The 18,960-nt window shown below is 36.1% G+C and overlaps 1 long non-coding RNA gene across 2 annotated transcripts; it reads right to left on the bottom strand.

Moving 5' to 3' along the window:
- Nucleotides 1-14,859: 14,859 nt before the first annotated feature.
- LOC131611583 (uncharacterized) lies at nucleotides 14,860-16,778 on the bottom strand. 2 transcript variants are annotated; one of them, XR_009287028.1, is made up of 3 exons: nucleotides 16,314-16,778; nucleotides 16,022-16,222; nucleotides 14,860-15,244 (listed from the first exon to the last, which is right to left on the bottom strand). It is a non-coding gene; the product is annotated as an uncharacterized LOC131611583 (long non-coding RNA). The 2 variants fall into 2 exon arrangements; XR_009287027.1 differs by having other exon boundaries at nucleotides 16,326-16,778.
- Between the last annotated feature and the right edge of the window lie 2,182 nt (nucleotides 16,779-18,960).

Raw genomic sequence — 18,960 nt, 5'->3', positions numbered from 1 at the left:
GTCGACCTACTCCTTCAACAGGTCGACCTAACTGGGAGCAAAATTCTGCAAGCTCTGTTAGGTCGACCTAAGCACTACAAGTGGTCGACCTAACAGATCAAGAAAGTTCAAAAATCAGTTTTTCTTGGTTCTAACTGTTATGCAATCATATATATGGTGCAAGGGTAATTATTCAAGCAACACCAACGACTGAAAGATACATAAACGCTTCTCATCTTCGTTCTTCATCATCTCCAACACAATTACACATAATCATTCTTGCGTTGCGGGTTAGTGATGAGTTCGATAACGTCCATGGAACGGAATTGAAGATTCCTAGTGGGTGAAGGTTTGTGGGGTTTGTTGGTGAATAAAATCTGCGGGTTTTGTCCTCCACGATGGGTGGTTCTTGGGGGTTTTTATCAAGAGGCGTTCATTGAGGATTCGGCTGAGTGTAACGATTGAGGAACGGGGAGTTCAAGGAATCAAGACACTGCAGAAGGGAATCAAAGTGAAGCTCTTGGATAACCTTGATCTGGCTCAAGATTAAGGGGGAAGAAGATTCAAAGGATCGACATAATTGGTTTATCGTTTATCGCTTTGTTATCTTCTTTGTATATACTACTTTCAACATTAATGAAAGATTACCCAATTTCAATTTAGAATTGGGGGCAGACGTAGTCGTTGTAACACCCGGTATTTAGTTAATTATTTAATTATATACATTCAAATTATTTCGAATTTAATTATTGAATTTGTGGAGTGTTGAGAATTGTTGACATGAGTTTTTATGATTAATTAGTTGATTAATTAATTGATTAAGTTGTAGAAATAGTATTGAAGAAATACTAAATTTACTATATGGACTTAATTAAGTGATGGTGGTAGTAAAAGGTGGGGTGTGAATGTTAGGCCCAATAGGTTTAATGAAATTAAGTTAAGATAAGGATTAGTCTAATTAGAAGAGAAAAAGTCTTGGGGAATTGGTCATGGGAAGTTGTAGAGAAGAGAGAAAATAGGAGAGAAATTCATTCCCGTTTTTCTTGCAGCAGTCTCACTAAATCGAAGATCCCCGATTCGTTAACCGTTGGATCGTCGCCAAATTTTGTGGGTAGGTTCGCAACACCTGTAGCTAACTTTTGACCGTTGGGATCTTCAAAATAAGGTCTGAGTTGTGAGATATGATCATCGCACTGTAGCTGCATATTTGGGAAAATTTTCAGCTTTTGATTCTGATTAAAAGAGGCAATGGTTGGGAGCTAAGGTTAGATGGCTTCGATCGGTAGAATTGTAGAACGGACTCCGAATACAAGGTAAGGGGTGGGGTTCTAACTCTATAACCGGACTCATGATGAATGATATGTGGGGGTTAAATTCGTAGGAAATAATTCCAGTTTATTTGTGTGTGATTTATGTTGCAAAACAATAATTCAGTATAAGTGGTACGTTGAATTTAGATAAAATTAATATCGATTTGCCGAGTTAGCCTATTTAAGCGGTATAATTAATTAATTGGAATTAATTGAAAATTGTATAGGTAGTTCGTATATGTTAGTAGGTGACTGTGTTTGACTTGTTTTGTGAATTATGATGAGTACGTTGTGTTGTTATTTCTTTGTGATTTCTAAGCGATGTGTATACTGTTGTTGTTTTATGCGAAGTTGAAGGATGTTTCAGTGACGATGTATACCTCTATTTATTAGTATAGCGACGATATAGGCTTATGCCTTGTGACGATGATGTTGTTTGTTGCGTGTGTTTGTTGCATTCATATACATATGCATTTTTGGCGACGGCCTGGATTGGCAAATTAGTGACGAAGGCTTATGCCTTGATGCCTCTGTTTAACTGGCAATTGGCGATGGGGGCTGAAGCCCTGGGTACCACATGCAAGTGCAATTGTAGAGTCTCATTATATGTGGCATGAGTGTGATTTAATTGTGACGTGATTGTGACTTGAGTTGTTGTTGAGTTGTGATAATGTGAAGTTGTAATTATAAATTGTTACACTAATGACGTGTTGTGACAGATATTGTCTGGAAGATGAGAAATAGTTGTCATAACTATTAATATGTTGTTGTTATTTATCTTTGTTAATTATAACTGTTCAGGTTAATTTTTATTACAAATGTTGTCTGAAAGTTGTAACGTGATAATTTCGTATGATTAAATTCTAATATATTGTTTATCATGCGTTTGTTTATATTGGTAGATATCTCACCCTTTCTGAATGATGTTTCCCTACCATGGGAAATGGACAGGTACTCAAGATAGCGGTGGAAGTTTGGAGTGATTTTACGAAGTCTTTAGCTGCTGTGAGTTGAGTCGGTTGTCGCTCTGATACGTAGCACTCGGGGGGATAAAGAGATTGTTTTATTTATTATGTTGTTTGCTGAATTTTTAAGTGAACTATGTTTTAAATTGTAACTTAAAGTTACCGTGCAATTATGCTACGACTTGAATTGAATATTTATGAAGTTTGTTGATTCCGCTGCAAGTTATTTATTGAATTTAAACAAAGTGATTTTTAGTAATGATTTGATTATCGTTTTAAATTTTTGTGCTATGTATCTATGAGGGAAGGCAAATAAGCCGTAACTGTTTTTGAAATGACGAATATGTGATACCTCAAATGAACTTGTTTGAAATTTATACTCTGATTTTATTATATTTTTCGGGTAGAATTTTGGGTGTTACATTAGTGGTATCAGAGCAGGTCGGTCCGTCCGGCCAAGTTGTCTAATGTTATTTATTCCTCTGTACGCGACAAGTGTGTGAAACACTGTCGGTACTTGTTGCTTTCTGGTTGTTGCATGAATTAGTTTGAGCAAAGTGGGGGAGAAGCTTTGCTTCTCGGATGTGGTTCATTTGCAAGTTCGGAAAGAAGATTGTTGTCTGGGTGTTTCAAAAACTGAATTTCGGCGAAAGAATGTGTCTCTCGAGTTATAAAAAGTTTGGGAGTGAGGAGATATTTTAAGAGTTTTTTGGAATATGTTTAAGTTGAAGAAAAATGAGTTTTGGAGTGGAAACTCCGTAAGCAAAACGCAGGAAATTGCTGAATGTTTTATGAAACTTCAAAAATTCATAACTTGAGTTCTGGACATCCGATTTGAGTCCCGTTTGAAGCGTTGGAAAGCTAACGAGATGAAATTTATTTTAAAAATGGTTTCAGAAGCTATAATAGATTTATTTATAACAGGATGATGTTGGAAGGAGATGGAATTTGCGGTTACGCTTGTCCTTGGAACTGGACTTGTTTGTTGGTGCCGCACAGGACGTCAGCGTCAAAGTTGAGTGAATTTAAGGAGTAATTAATAGGTTTGTTGAAAATAAATTTTAAGAATTAGTGTACTATTTGAGAAGTTTTGGAGATACCGTAAAGAGTGTCGCTGCATGGCGTCGATGTTCGCACTTTCGAATAGCGTTGGAATAGTTTACAAGTTAGTAACGGTTATGTTGAAGAAGTACCGGAATGGTCGACATATGTGTAATCGATTTGAGATGTGTTAATGGTTTGTTATGTTGGATGGTTGGCCGTGGAGGTGAAGTTGATGATGGTTGTATCGGATAAATTTTCGAGGACGAAAATATTCTAAGTGGGGGAGAGTTGTAACACCCGGTATTTAGTTAATTATTTAATTATATACATTCAAATTATTTCGAATTTAATTATTGAATTTGTGGAGTGTTGAGAATTGTTGACATGAGTTTTTATGATTAATTAGTTGATTAATTAATTGATTAAGTTGTAGAAATAGTATTGAAGAAATACTAAATTTACTATATGGACTTAATTAAGTGATGGTGGTAGTAAAAGGTGGGGTGTGAATGTTAGGCCCAATAGGTTTAATGAAATTAAGTTAAGATAAGGATTAGTCTAATTAGAAGAGAAAAAGTCTTGGGGAATTGGTCATGGGAAGTTGTAGAGAAGAGAGAAAATAGGAGAGAAATTCATTCCCGTTTTTCTTGCAGCAGTCTCACTAAATCGAAGATCCCCGATTCGTTAACCGTTGGATCGTCGCCAAATTTTGTGGGTAGGTTCGCAACACCTGTAGCTAACTTTTGACCGTTGGGATCTTCAAAATAAGGTCTGAGTTGTGAGATATGATCATCGCACTGTAGCTGCATATTTGGGAAAATTTTCAGCTTTTGATTCTGATTAAAAGAGGCAATGGTTGGGAGCTAAGGTTAGATGGCTTCGATCGGTAGAATTGTAGAACGGACTCCGAATACAAGGTAAGGGGTGGGGTTCTAACTCTATAACCGGACTCATGATGAATGATATGTGGGGGTTAAATTCGTAGGAAATAATTCCAGTTTATTTGTGTGTGATTTATGTTGCAAAACAATAATTCAGTATAAGTGGTACGTTGAATTTAGATAAAATTAATATCGATTTGCCGAGTTAGCCTATTTAAGCGGTATAATTAATTAATTGGAATTAATTGAAAATTGTATAGGTAGTTCGTATATGTTAGTAGGTGACTGTGTTTGACTTGTTTTGTGAATTATGATGAGTACGTTGTGTTGTTATTTCTTTGTGATTTCTAAGCGATGTGTATACTGTTGTTGTTTTATGCGAAGTTGAAGGATGTTTCAGTGACGATGTATACCTCTATTTATTAGTATAGCGACGATATAGGCTTATGCCTTGTGACGATGATGTTGTTTGTTGCGTGTGTTTGTTGCATTCATATACATATGCATTTTTGGCGACGGCCTGGATTGGCAAATTAGTGACGAAGGCTTATGCCTTGATGCCTCTGTTTAACTGGCAATTGGCGATGGGGGCTGAAGCCCTGGGTACCACATGCAAGTGCAATTGTAGAGTCTCATTATATGTGGCATGAGTGTGATTTAATTGTGACGTGATTGTGACTTGAGTTGTTGTTGAGTTGTGATAATGTGAAGTTGTAATTATAAATTGTTACACTAATGACGTGTTGTGACAGATATTGTCTGGAAGATGAGAAATAGTTGTCATAACTATTAATATGTTGTTGTTATTTATCTTTGTTAATTATAACTGTTCAGGTTAATTTTTATTACAAATGTTGTCTGAAAGTTGTAACGTGATAATTTCGTATGATTAAATTCTAATATATTGTTTATCATGCGTTTGTTTATATTGGTAGATATCTCACCCTTTCTGAATGATGTTTCCCTACCATGGGAAATGGACAGGTACTCAAGATAGCGGTGGAAGTTTGGAGTGATTTTACGAAGTCTTTAGCTGCTGTGAGTTGAGTCGGTTGTCGCTCTGATACGTAGCACTCGGGGGGATAAAGAGATTGTTTTATTTATTATGTTGTTTGCTGAATTTTTAAGTGAACTATGTTTTAAATTGTAACTTAAAGTTACCGTGCAATTATGCTACGACTTGAATTGAATATTTATGAAGTTTGTTGATTCCGCTGCAAGTTATTTATTGAATTTAAACAAAGTGATTTTTAGTAATGATTTGATTATCGTTTTAAATTTTTGTGCTATGTATCTATGAGGGAAGGCAAATAAGCCGTAACTGTTTTTGAAATGACGAATATGTGATACCTCAAATGAACTTGTTTGAAATTTATACTCTGATTTTATTATATTTTTCGGGTAGAATTTTGGGTGTTACATTAGTGGTATCAGAGCAGGTCGGTCCGTCCGGCCAAGTTGTCTAATGTTATTTATTCCTCTGTACGCGACAAGTGTGTGAAACACTGTCGGTACTTGTTGCTTTCTGGTTGTTGCATGAATTAGTTTGAGCAAAGTGGGGGAGAAGCTTTGCTTCTCGGATGTGGTTCATTTGCAAGTTCGGAAAGAAGATTGTTGTCTGGGTGTTTCAAAAACTGAATTTCGGCGAAAGAATGTGTCTCTCGAGTTATAAAAAGTTTGGGAGTGAGGAGATATTTTAAGAGTTTTTTGGAATATGTTTAAGTTGAAGAAAAATGAGTTTTGGAGTGGAAACTCCGTAAGCAAAACGCAGGAAATTGCTGAATGTTTTATGAAACTTCAAAAATTCATAACTTGAGTTCTGGACATCCGATTTGAGTCCCGTTTGAAGCGTTGGAAAGCTAACGAGATGAAATTTATTTTAAAAATGGTTTCAGAAGCTATAATAGATTTATTTATAACAGGATGATGTTGGAAGGAGATGGAATTTGCGGTTACGCTTGTCCTTGGAACTGGACTTGTTTGTTGGTGCCGCACAGGACGTCAGCGTCAAAGTTGAGTGAATTTAAGGAGTAATTAATAGGTTTGTTGAAAATAAATTTTAAGAATTAGTGTACTATTTGAGAAGTTTTGGAGATACCGTAAAGAGTGTCGCTGCATGGCGTCGATGTTCGCACTTTCGAATAGCGTTGGAATAGTTTACAAGTTAGTAACGGTTATGTTGAAGAAGTACCGGAATGGTCGACATATGTGTAATCGATTTGAGATGTGTTAATGGTTTGTTATGTTGGATGGTTGGCCGTGGAGGTGAAGTTGATGATGGTTGTATCGGATAAATTTTCGAGGACGAAAATATTCTAAGTGGGGGAGAGTTGTAACACCCGGTATTTAGTTAATTATTTAATTATATACATTCAAATTATTTCGAATTTAATTATTGAATTTGTGGAGTGTTGAGAATTGTTGACATGAGTTTTTATGATTAATTAGTTGATTAATTAATTGATTAAGTTGTAGAAATAGTATTGAAGAAATACTAAATTTACTATATGGACTTAATTAAGTGATGGTGGTAGTAAAAGGTGGGGTGTGAATGTTAGGCCCAATAGGTTTAATGAAATTAAGTTAAGATAAGGATTAGTCTAATTAGAAGAGAAAAAGTCTTGGGGAATTGGTCATGGGAAGTTGTAGAGAAGAGAGAAAATAGGAGAGAAATTCATTCCCGTTTTTCTTGCAGCAGTCTCACTAAATCGAAGATCCCCGATTCGTTAACCGTTGGATCGTCGCCAAATTTTGTGGGTAGGTTCGCAACACCTGTAGCTAACTTTTGACCGTTGGGATCTTCAAAATAAGGTCTGAGTTGTGAGATATGATCATCGCACTGTAGCTGCATATTTGGGAAAATTTTCAGCTTTTGATTCTGATTAAAAGAGGCAATGGTTGGGAGCTAAGGTTAGATGGCTTCGATCGGTAGAATTGTAGAACGGACTCCGAATACAAGGTAAGGGGTGGGGTTCTAACTCTATAACCGGACTCATGATGAATGATATGTGGAGGTTAAATTCGTAGGAAATAATTCCAGTTTATTTGTGTGTGATTTATGTTGCAAAACAATAATTCAGTATAAGTGGTACGTTGAATTTAGATAAAATTAATATCGATTTGCCGAGTTAGCCTATTTAAGCGGTATAATTAATTAATTGGAATTAATTGAAAATTGTATAGGTAGTTCGTATATGTTAGTAGGTGACTGTGTTTGACTTGTTTTGTGAATTATGATGAGTACGTTGTGTTGTTATTTCTTTGTGATTTCTAAGCGATGTGTATACTGTTGTTGTTTTATGCGAAGTTGAAGGATGTTTCAGTGACGATGTATACCTCTATTTATTAGTATAACGACGATATAGGCATATGCCTTGTGACGATGATGTTGTTTGTTGCGTGTGTTTGTTGCATTCATATACATATGCATTTTTGGCGACGGCCTGGATTGGCAAATTAGTGACGAAGGCTTATGCCTTGATGCCTCTGTTTAACTGGCAATTGGCGATGGGGGCTGAAGCCCTGGGTACCACATGCATGTGCAATTGTAGAGTCTCATTATATGTGGCATGAGTGTGATTTAATTGTGACGTGATTGTGACTTGAGTTGTTGTTGAGTTGTGATAATGTGAAGTTGTAATTATAAATTGTTACACTAATGACGTGTTGTGACAGATATTGTCTGGAAGATGAGAAATAGTTGTCATAACTATTAATATGTTGTTGTTATTTATCTTTGTTAATTATAACTGTTCAGGTTAATTTTTATTACAAATGTTGTCTGAAAGTTGTAACGTGATAATTTCGTATGATTAAATTCTAATATATTGTTTATCATGCGTTTGTTTATATTGGTAGATATCTCACCCTTTCTGAATGATGTTTCCCTACCATGGGAAATGGACAGGTACTCAAGATAGCGGTGGAAGTTTGGAGTGATTTTACGAAGTCTTTAGCTGCTGTGAGTTGAGTCGGTTGTCGCTCTGATACGTAGCACTCGGGGGAATAAAGAGATTGTTTTATTTATTATGTTGTTTGCTGAATTTTTAAGTGAACTATGTTTTAAATTGTAACTTAAAGTTACCGTGCAATTATGCTACGACTTGAATTGAATATTTATGAAGTTTGTTGATTCCGCTGCAAGTTAATTATTGAATTTAAACAAAGTGATTTTTAGTAATGATTTGATTATCGTTTTAAATTTTTGTGCTATGTATCTATGAGGGAAGGCAAATAAGCCGTAACTGTTTTTGAAATGACGAATATGTGATACCTCAAATGAACTTGTTTGAAATTTATACTCTGATTTTATTATATTTTTCGGGTAGAATTTGGGGTGTTACAGTCGTAGCGAGGACGATCGACGAACTGCCTAAACAAATATCGTGTTCTTGTCGCTTTTACTTTTTCATTTACATTCTGTTCGTATTTGGTTATAATAGCAAATTGATCAACGATTCGAGTGTTAAGATTGTGAATCAAGTTCGTTCATAAACATCACAATCCATCACACATTGAATTACCTTCAATTTGATCATTATCACCAAGTGTTTGTATATTTGTTTCTATCACTCTTACTGCATTGCAAACATTGTCCATCATACAAAAAGTTAATCTGATTTTCATAAGAGAAACATCTTGATTCTGCGACATATACTCTTATCATTTACTTCAAGTCTTTGACTGGTTTTTCCAAACACATATATAATCGTTTCGAGAGTGGTTCGGAATAGACGCGAGTCGATTCAGAATTCACTTCCGCTGAAAAGTCGTTTAAATCCGTAAAACTGTGAACGATCTATTCACCCCCCCTCTAGATCCTAAGGCCAGCGTCTAACAACGGGTTCACTCAGTTCTACAGGGAACATGCAATCAACGAATTCACCGAGAATCCAGGTTACCTCACGGCTAGGTACAAGTACAAACAAGGGTACACCATCAATGGAAGTCCTATAACTATCCAATGAGGCATCAACAACAATAGGCTCAACTCCATCACAAACAAGTATGCAGACCTGTACCCATGTACGAGGAATCCAGGAGTACATCCCGCCTGTCTACCTAGGCTGCCAAATCGCATTGTCGGTGAGTTACTCCTGTAGATCGCGTCAAGACACTCGCACAAGACAACCGCAAAATGAATCAGATGAAACCCATGTGAATTATACCTACTTGGCTACACAATCTTATTTGTGATGAGTTACCGCAGTGACTTCCTAAATGGTGTCACCACCCCATCAATCATGTATATACGCAGATGGTTATCCAAATGCGAGTACGCCTACATAACAGTACAAGCCCACTGGGAGAAAGCCTAGTGATTATCTACGTGACATCACTAGAGGTGAGTCCGAAGTGATGTAGCCTACGTGGCATCACAACCCCACCATATCAAGCACGCCAATATGTTACATCAAGGTGGGAAACGCCTTTCAAGACCCTCACCTTCATATTGCAATGGTAGCTCAGGTGCATAACCATACCGAGCACACAAGTGTGTCACATAAACAGGACTTACCACCTAGTAGCTTAAACAAGACCCTCACCTTCACACCGCAACGGTAAATGATGGACTAAGTCCATAAACAGGACTTACCACCTAGTAGCTTAAGCTTACTCCGATTCAAGCATACACACATCACTGAAATCACACAGCACGGTATAAACCATCACACAGGCAATTACATCCAAGTGTTCAACCGGAACAAGTGGAAACATACAAAATTATGCCACAATATAATCCACACAATTTGTATCTCATAACATACAAGAATATCCAAGGGATTACGGTCATATCATGGTCTTATACAAATAAAACACATATCAGAATGCTATACAAGTCATATGAGGCCTTCGATTCTGATACGAAGCAAAACTGCACTCATAGAGGAAAAATAACAATTCTGCATCAGACTAGTTTGCTATAGCGAACTCAAACAGAAGCTAAACTTCTTAAAATCCAGGTTAGTTCGCTACAGCGAACTCCCAGCGAAGCCCTGATTCGCTACAGCGAATGAAAGTTTGCTACAGCGAATAAATCAGTTCAACTCCCAGGTTTATTCTCTACACAGTTCGCTACAGCAAACCATTCTCTACAGCGAATGAAAGTTCGCTGCAGCGAACTCTGCAAAATCAGCAAATTGCAGAAACGCATTTGGGGTCCCCAAGCCCCAAATTTCTACATGCAGCCATTGTTAATCAAATAACAACCTATAGTAAACATACATATACTCATTATTACCAGAATGGAGGGTTAAACATGCATTTGTAGGATCATTTGTAGGATTATAGAAGCATTTGCTCTCAAAAACCCTTAACCCCAAAATAGCATAAACACAAAAGAATACCCCAAGGTCTCTATCTATGAGACTCACCTTGAAAAGGAGCAGTAGGAGCTGCGAAAATCAGGAGTAGATGAAGGATATTGTTGAATCAAAGGAGCATGCAAGGTAGAAGATGAAGTTGTGATATGGGTCTTCCTCTCCTTCCTTCTTGTTTCACGTTTCTTCCTCTTCTACTCTCCACAATTATGTTTTTTTGTTCACAAAATGGAACGAGTCTCCAGCCAAACATACCCTTAAGCCTTAGTATTAGGTGCAATAACCACAAACCCCCCCTCCCCCCAACTAGGCTTTATGTACCATGATGCCATTTAGTTACATTCTAACTAAATAGAAAATAAATAGGATATTACAAATTCAAAACAAAATAACTAAAAAATATATTTTATAAAACATATTAAAACTATTTTTAGAATAATTTGTGGCAAAAAATTATATAACAAAAATGTATAAAAAAATTCATTAAAAAATTGGTTGTTATGTTGATACACAACAATATAAAAATCAATTTACTCGCAAACACCACATCTTCCGGAGTAGCACTACCGGCAATTCTAACATGTTGAAGAATCCATTTTAGAATCCCGTGTGCGAAATAATATTTTTTTTGAAGATGCTCTTCATATTTAATAAAATAAATATATATTTTAAGCGTAAATTATAGCCAAAACAAAATAATTAAAATAATTAATATATATATATATATATATATATATATATATATATTTATATATTATAAAAATGTATTGGAAATATTTTTAGAATAACTTTGTGGTAAAAAAATTTGAAACGAAAATGTCTATTAAATTTATATAAAAATTGGTTGCTATGTTGATACACAACAATATAAAAATCAAGTTATACATAAATGTCACATCATACATAGTTGCACTACCGAAAATTCTAACATATTTAAGAATCTGGGTTCAAATCCCAACTGCGAAATGCTAATTTTTTTAATTCCTTTTTATTTTTATGTATAAGCATCTAATTAAATTAACAACTTCTATAAATTAATTAAATTATTAAAAGGGCCATATAAATCAATCGATATCCTAATTAAATTTTGTCCTTTTTCTTACTTGATCCCAATGATCTAACTTAACTCCCCAGGTCATTATAAATTGGCCATTGCAAGATGCTTATTTCCACATTTAAAAACAAGATGGCATTCTACAAGACTCTCCTTTTAACATTTATGATCATTTGCATTGCTTCAGACATCTTTGCAAGTAATAACCTATATTTATATACATATATATATATATATATATATATATATATATATATATATATATATATATATATATATATATATATATATATATATATATATATATATATATATATATATATATATATATATATATATATATATATATATAAAACTCAACTTTCATTGCTTCATTTGTATTGTTGTGTTTTTAATAAAAATACTTGAGTCGCAATTGTGTTTTTAATAAAAGCCCTTGAATTGTATGATACTATCTAGTATATTAAAAGGCATATGTTTTTTTTAAAATAAATAATTTTTTTATCATTTGTATTACCTCAAACATATTTGATGGTAATAATCTATATCTTTATCTTAATTTTTATCGCATCATATTATGTTTTTAATAAAATCACTTGAGTTGTTGGATGCTATCAGGTGTATTAAAAGGCATATGTTTTGTTTGAGAAATAATCATTTTATGAAATACAAGATATTTGAAAAGTTATAAGTACACAATTTCATTTATTATATTTAATGGAATTTAAATTATTGTTTCAGGAGAAATTGAATCCGTCTCCACAACATGTTTTCCATCGAATTATTGTCCCACAGAGCCAGCACAGTGTAAAAAATTTTGTCTTAAAGTCGCATGAAAACCTAAAGGCGGCTCATGTTACAGGGGTTTATGTTGTTGCAAATTGGCGGTTGGGAAATTTTAATTTAAAATATTTGTAACAGCCCACACATAATTTACTAGCATATTATGCATGAAACGTTAAAACTGATATTGAGTACATACAAAAGCCAAATGTATAAGAAGATCTACATGGAATACAACATGGAAAATCTACTAAGAAGCATAATACATGAGTCTTAAATGGATCTTCCACAGCGGAATGACAAAACCAACAAGGTCTTCGAGCCAACACCACTTCTATGTCTTCAATCCAAACCTGCTACTAATCAACAACTACTAAACTGCACCTGAAAAAGGTAAGATGATTGGGGTGAGATTACGAAATCTCAGTGAGTCCTCCTATCCTATGGGTCCACTCAGATCTACAGGGTACATGCATCAAAAACGAATCCACCAATGATTCGGAGTTTATCCTCACATCAAGTACAAGTACGGAGCAACCAAGTGATTCATCCATCATTGGACTCATCTTACACAAACATACAAATATATAAACAAACAAGTATGCAAACCCATACCCATGTAAGGGGAATCCATAAGTGTAATAATAGCTCGGCTAGATTATGGAATAAATGCACCCTCGATGAGTTCACCCATGCCTATTGTCAAGGGACTTGTACAAGCACTGTAATATCCCGATCCTTTGACATCGATAATTATTATTTAAATGAGTAAATGGTAATTAGAGAGACCATTGGTCTTATTCTCTATTAATCTAAAGAATGATTAATAATAAGAATTAGGGGAATAGTTAGAATCACATGTGTTTGGTTGGAATGCAACCAAATGGCATGATGGTAATTAACACTTGGTTGGAGGGCATCATGGGCACTAAAGAATAAATGCATGGAGTATTAGGTCTTGTTTTGGTGAAGACCCATACTTGTCACTACCAAACCAGAATTTTGGGAAAGAAGAGCTTAGAAGTTAGTGGGAGAAAGAAGAAACCATGTTCATCATTTCAATTTTCGCAACCTTTTGGCAGCCCTCACTAAACTGATCATAACTCTCTACTCCCAGCTCCGATTGAGGTAATTCTTGAAGTTTTGGAAAGCTAACAAAATTCTCTTTGATTTAATATACTTATTCGCGTTCATGGGTTCTGTTTTGAGGGAGATAAGCAGGTTTGAAATGGAGTGATTCATGCTGAGTTTGTGTGTAAATGCAGCTACGAAATTGATGTTGAAGAAGGTGAACCTTTGGGAAAGAGGAAAGTTCAAAGACTGAATTAACACCATCCTAACCTCTTTAAATCCAAGGTGAGTCCTTAGATAGTGACTTGGGGAATTTGCATGCAAAGGTTAGAATTAGGGTTAGGGAATTGTGAGAAATAATCCATGATTCTATGATGATAAAACATGTTTATATGATAATTGTTAGTGTTTTGTTATTTATTGGCTGGACGTATCTTTGATCATTGCTGCATGTTAGAATTCGTTTGGGATTAAATTGTGATGCTTGTAATTGATTAGGAGTGCATGAGACTGGTTTAGAACCCCCTAAAAATGCATAAAAACACATTCTGATGCAGAGTAACCGGTTACGGGTATGTGGGTAATCGATTACGCTGTTAAAAATGCAATTATAGGCTGTTTTTAGTGCCAGTAATCGGTTACTGACTTTGAGTAATCGGATACCCTGGTGTTGCACCCCAAAATTTGCCCATATATTTATTACTAACTGGCTTAAGCTTCGCATTTTATCTGCATCCTTCCATCAGGGCATTAACATACTCATGCATCATTAATCAATAAAGTTGGCTCGGGATTGAGGATTTTGGAAGAGTAGGGTTTCCTTAGTGTGTACTTCTTTCTCATCTTTATGCAAAGCTATTCTCCATCAAAGATCGAGGTTTATTTCCTTAAATAGGGGGTGATCGTTTGACTTATTGGACTTCATCTGGGAGTCAAGGAATTGGTGATCAGTTGCTTCCTTCTTTATGGACTAATGAACTCCTTCTCACTATGGAGGATTAGATTCATTCACTTGCATATGGTATCACCGTGTATTCAGAGGATCATTGTTGTTTGCTATTTGATTATGTCCCAACATTGGAGATTTAGATGGTTGAATTATGTGGTTGTGTTGGTTTCGTCGTTCCTATTCATGATACAAGATTTTTTATCAAGATCCCATCATGCGGTGATCCTCGTTGAATTAGGTTTTGTCGCGTACTTGTGAAGCATACTATTGTGGCATAGTTGACTTTTGGTCAAAGTCAACTGTGAGGGTTGACTAAAAGAAAATATTTGGATTCTTTCTCATCATATTTCATTCAAGTTGCAAGTGGAAAAGAATGTTTCAAAATTTAAAAGACGATGGAGAGAAAAGTCAAACATTCAAAAAATATGCAAATTCCATTTCAAACATTGCATCCACCTTACCATGTCCACGAGAATCCATTACAAAGTCTAAATTCTACCACAAAGTTCAAGAATGTTTATTACAAGAGAGCCCAAAATCCATGTTCAGAGTACATTTACAAAGAAAATTCGATTTACAAGAAAAGCCTGTGCGCATCAAAGGGAAAATGATTCACAAAAAAGGGTGCCATTACAAAGAGGATTACATGAAGAAAAGTGTTACAAATTAATTGCAAATACACAGAATTTATTTACACCGTTCCCTGCTTGTTGGTCATGCTAAAATCTAATCCTAGTTCTAAACATCTTCATGCCATTAAGCTCCATGCCATATCCTGTGCTAATCTTCATGTCATTTTGTCCTTGCTCCTTACCAATCATCACTTGCCAAGTATATGCACACAATACCATTACACCAGTTGCCGTGTTTGCTGCAGCCTGCAAGAGTCTAGTGCAAAACCAGTATAAGTCAAAGTAAAGAAAATAAAGGGATCAGATCCAGTTTGCAAGCATAATTCCAACATACATCATCAGTTCTGATCAGAGAAGGAAAACACATACAGCCTTGCAAACCATAACCTAACATTCAGCCAATCTTATTCCTAAACATACCCGAATCATGCACATTGCTAACATAAAAACTTTGCATCTTTTCATTACTATACCAGTCACACAAATCAATTCACACACAAGTTATCCCAAGACAGCCCTGCATCAGTTCAATACACAAAAAGAGAGAAAAAATCAGAGAAAACCAATACAAAGCTAACAGTTTCAAACTCTCCACACTCCTAACAGAATAACTACCTTATAACAGAATTATAACCTCTCCTACCCACAATTCTAACTAACTCAACAGAATCCAAACCCCCATAACTAACTCTAACCGAAACTCAATCTCACCATTGAAATTCATAACAGATCCCATCCAATCTAATGGCTCTCATTCCCTTTCCCTCTAACTGAATTCATCTCCAGCTCTCCCTATATAATCTACTCTTCACCATCTCATTCAGGGGGAATCATCCATTTCTACACACCATAACACACGCCCATTCCTCACCATTTCATCACCACCATTTTCTCACCTCTAACCTATCATCATCTTCATCTCTTCAATTCCTTCATCTTCATCATCACCAGCAACACATCAAGAATCGTAGAAAAATGCAAAATAAAAAGCAGAAAGGGAAGAGAGAAAATCTGTAACAGAATCGCAACAAACCTTTTTCACGATTCAAGCTCTTCATCGACTTTCAACGCAACCTTCAATCTCCGCAACTTCATAATCTTCAACCTTCTCCATCTCCTTCAATTCTCAGAATAAAAATCGCTTTCATTCTTCATCCTCTTCAAGCTTCCTCTTTAATCTTCATCATCGCCAATATCATCTCAGATTATTCAACACTCATCTTCCATCATCAACCTGCAGAAGAACAAGAAAGGGGAGAATCAGAAGAAGCAACGGAATTCTATCAACAACATTCAATTCATCGATCTTCAATCATGAAGCGTACGCGGAATTTAACCTTCGTCGCAACACTTCTCTGCTGCGAACAACATATCATCAATCTTCAACACTCTATCATCAGCTCTGTTCGACCTTCAGATCACGCTCGACGTCACAAAGCGCCGTCGGAGGAGGAGATGTGGCCGTTGCGCCGTTGTCTAGAATCGAGAGTCAGAGATGAGAACTGGGCGGAGGATTGAACAGAAGGAAGGTCATCGAGAGAATATGGAGTCGATCAAGAGATTAGCGAGATGAGGAACAAGGTTGTGTTCTTGTTGCGGTAGTTCACGGTGGTGATTGAAGATCGGACTCCGCCGCTGCACCGTTTACGTGAGAGAGGACCGAGACGGGAGACGGAGTGTTCACGGTGGTTGCGCCTTTGAGTTTCGTCGGAGGAGAATCACCGGCGCCGCGAGTTTGTTTGAGAAAGGAAGGAGAGCGTGGAGAGTTTCAATCGTCACTCAAAGGTAGCCCTAATTCCTCTTTCTATTATTTTTATTTTTTATTAAAATTGTTAATTGAAACATAAAAATGAGATTAACACAAAAATCTGATGCAATTGAATAATCCATGGATCAATACACTAGGCCTGTCACCGAATCGCTTCCACACCCCCAGGCAGGCCCATTCGCACCTCTCTTTGGCATGCTGAAAACTGTGATAAAAAAAAACTCTGCTTGGGCCTATTTCCAGTGGGCCTGCGCCCCATTGCTTTAAGCACCATGATTCTGATTTCACACCTCCCCGTTTCAATTAATTGATTTTAGGTTTTTTTTCTACTTAGTTCTTTTTACTACTTTTTTTAGATAATAAAAAGCATGTGAAAATCATAATTTTCTCATTAGGTTTTTAGATAATAATGACATTTAGAATCATAATTTTTGTTCGATTTTTAGGAGATAAAAAATGACATAGAAAACAATAAAATTGTTAGTTTTAGGTAATAATTTTTTAACATAGTTAGGCTTGAATTAGATTTCCCTTATTAACAAAAATCTCACAAAAATAGTAGTATTTTGTAGTTTAATTTTGCACTAATGCTTGAATTGTTTTGTCCCATTTCCATGTTATTTTTTTGTGTGTAATTTTGTTACTTGTTTTTGTTATATTTTTGACCTATTTCGTAGATATTCGCATAACATTAGATTTAGATTCCCCTTAGATTTTAGTTTAGATCTTAAATAGGAATTAGAATGACTATTAGATTAGAAAATAGGTTAGTTCCCCTTTCCCATTTCTTTTTCTTTTTCAACTCTAAAATACTTAATAAAAAAACCTGACAAAGATCACACTGTGACTTTTCTGATGTATAGTGAGAAAGAAATGATTGGGGTGTAGGCCCCGATGTACGTTCTTTCTCACCTAGTAGAAAAGAAATGATTGGGGTGTAGGCCCCGATGTACGTTCTTTTCTACTAAACGGAAAAGAAATGATTGGAATGTAGATTTCGATGTATTTCTTATCCGTTATTTAGAGAATCGATTGTGGTGTAGACCTCGATGTGCATTCTCTAAATAGTCAAAAACAAAACTCTTTTTCTTGGTGTGATCTAAGTCGCAAAGTAAATATCCCTTAAAAAACACTAACCAAAAACATTCATAATGATTAATAAAGGCTTTGACTTAAAACAGAGTAAGGAAGCGATGCGAAGCCCTGTAGAGGGTCTTCGTCATCGTGGAATTACAATAAAAGACACAAACCAAACTTTTGCTTTTCTTTTGCCTTGTTAGGCGCTTAAGAACAAGTTAAGTCCTTTCCAAAAGTAGGCGTATAAGTCTCCAAAGGTCGAGCATCGTGGATTGCGACATTAACCGCTGTTCAACTAAAAAACACAAAACAAATGGAAACTATGGAGCCGAACTACGGTCGCTCTGATTCCTTGTAAGGGATACGTAGGCATTGGGTCGCGGGGCCTAAGCGAGCACACTTGTAAATAATTCCTTCTTTTCCCCGTATTTCTTTTGCATGCATTCGCATTTAGGTTTAGACATAGATACACCCTTTAGATAGAAACAAACATAGGTGGATACCATCGAGTACGATGGGCGTGAGGGGTGCTAACACCTTCCCCTTGCGTAACCGACTCCCGTGCCCTGTTCTCTGGTCGAAAGACCTTGTTCTTGTTCTGAGTTAGGTTTTCTGATATTCCTTTCCCGCGATGGGATGAATATATTAGTGGCGACTCTGATTCCATTTTTCGCGGGTAGCGACAGCTGGCGACTCTGCTGGGGATGTTGCTAGACCTATTGCTGGTCCATTCCTAACGAGTCGATCCTAGCCTTTGTTTGTTTCTTTTACTGGGTGTTTACTTGTTTTATATCTATACCTTGTATATATGTTTGCATGTTTATTTTTCTGCTTGCATATCATGTTTATTTCTGTTTGCATGCATATGGATTATACTCTGTGTTCCTTGGGGTCTTCTGTTCTGTTTTGCAGGTTGGGTGGGATGTTCTGTGAGGTAAAAGGCCCAATACCCAGGCCAGAGTGACACATAGGATACCTAGGATAGAGTGGATAGTCATGACGCCGATGAGATGTCAGGTCTTGTCTAGTGCGATCATGAGACCCACGCCCAGTCGAGGTCCAAATGGGGTATCATTGTTGGCATGTAGATGCAACAACATTGGTGCCTCAGGAGGACTGATAACGCT

Source organism: Vicia villosa, linkage group LG6 (genome assembly GCF_029867415.1).
Source record: "Vicia villosa cultivar HV-30 ecotype Madison, WI linkage group LG6, Vvil1.0, whole genome shotgun sequence".
NCBI classification, from domain to species: domain Eukaryota; kingdom Viridiplantae; phylum Streptophyta; class Magnoliopsida; order Fabales; family Fabaceae; genus Vicia; species Vicia villosa.
This window is presented reverse-complemented; position numbering and strand designations above follow the sequence as displayed.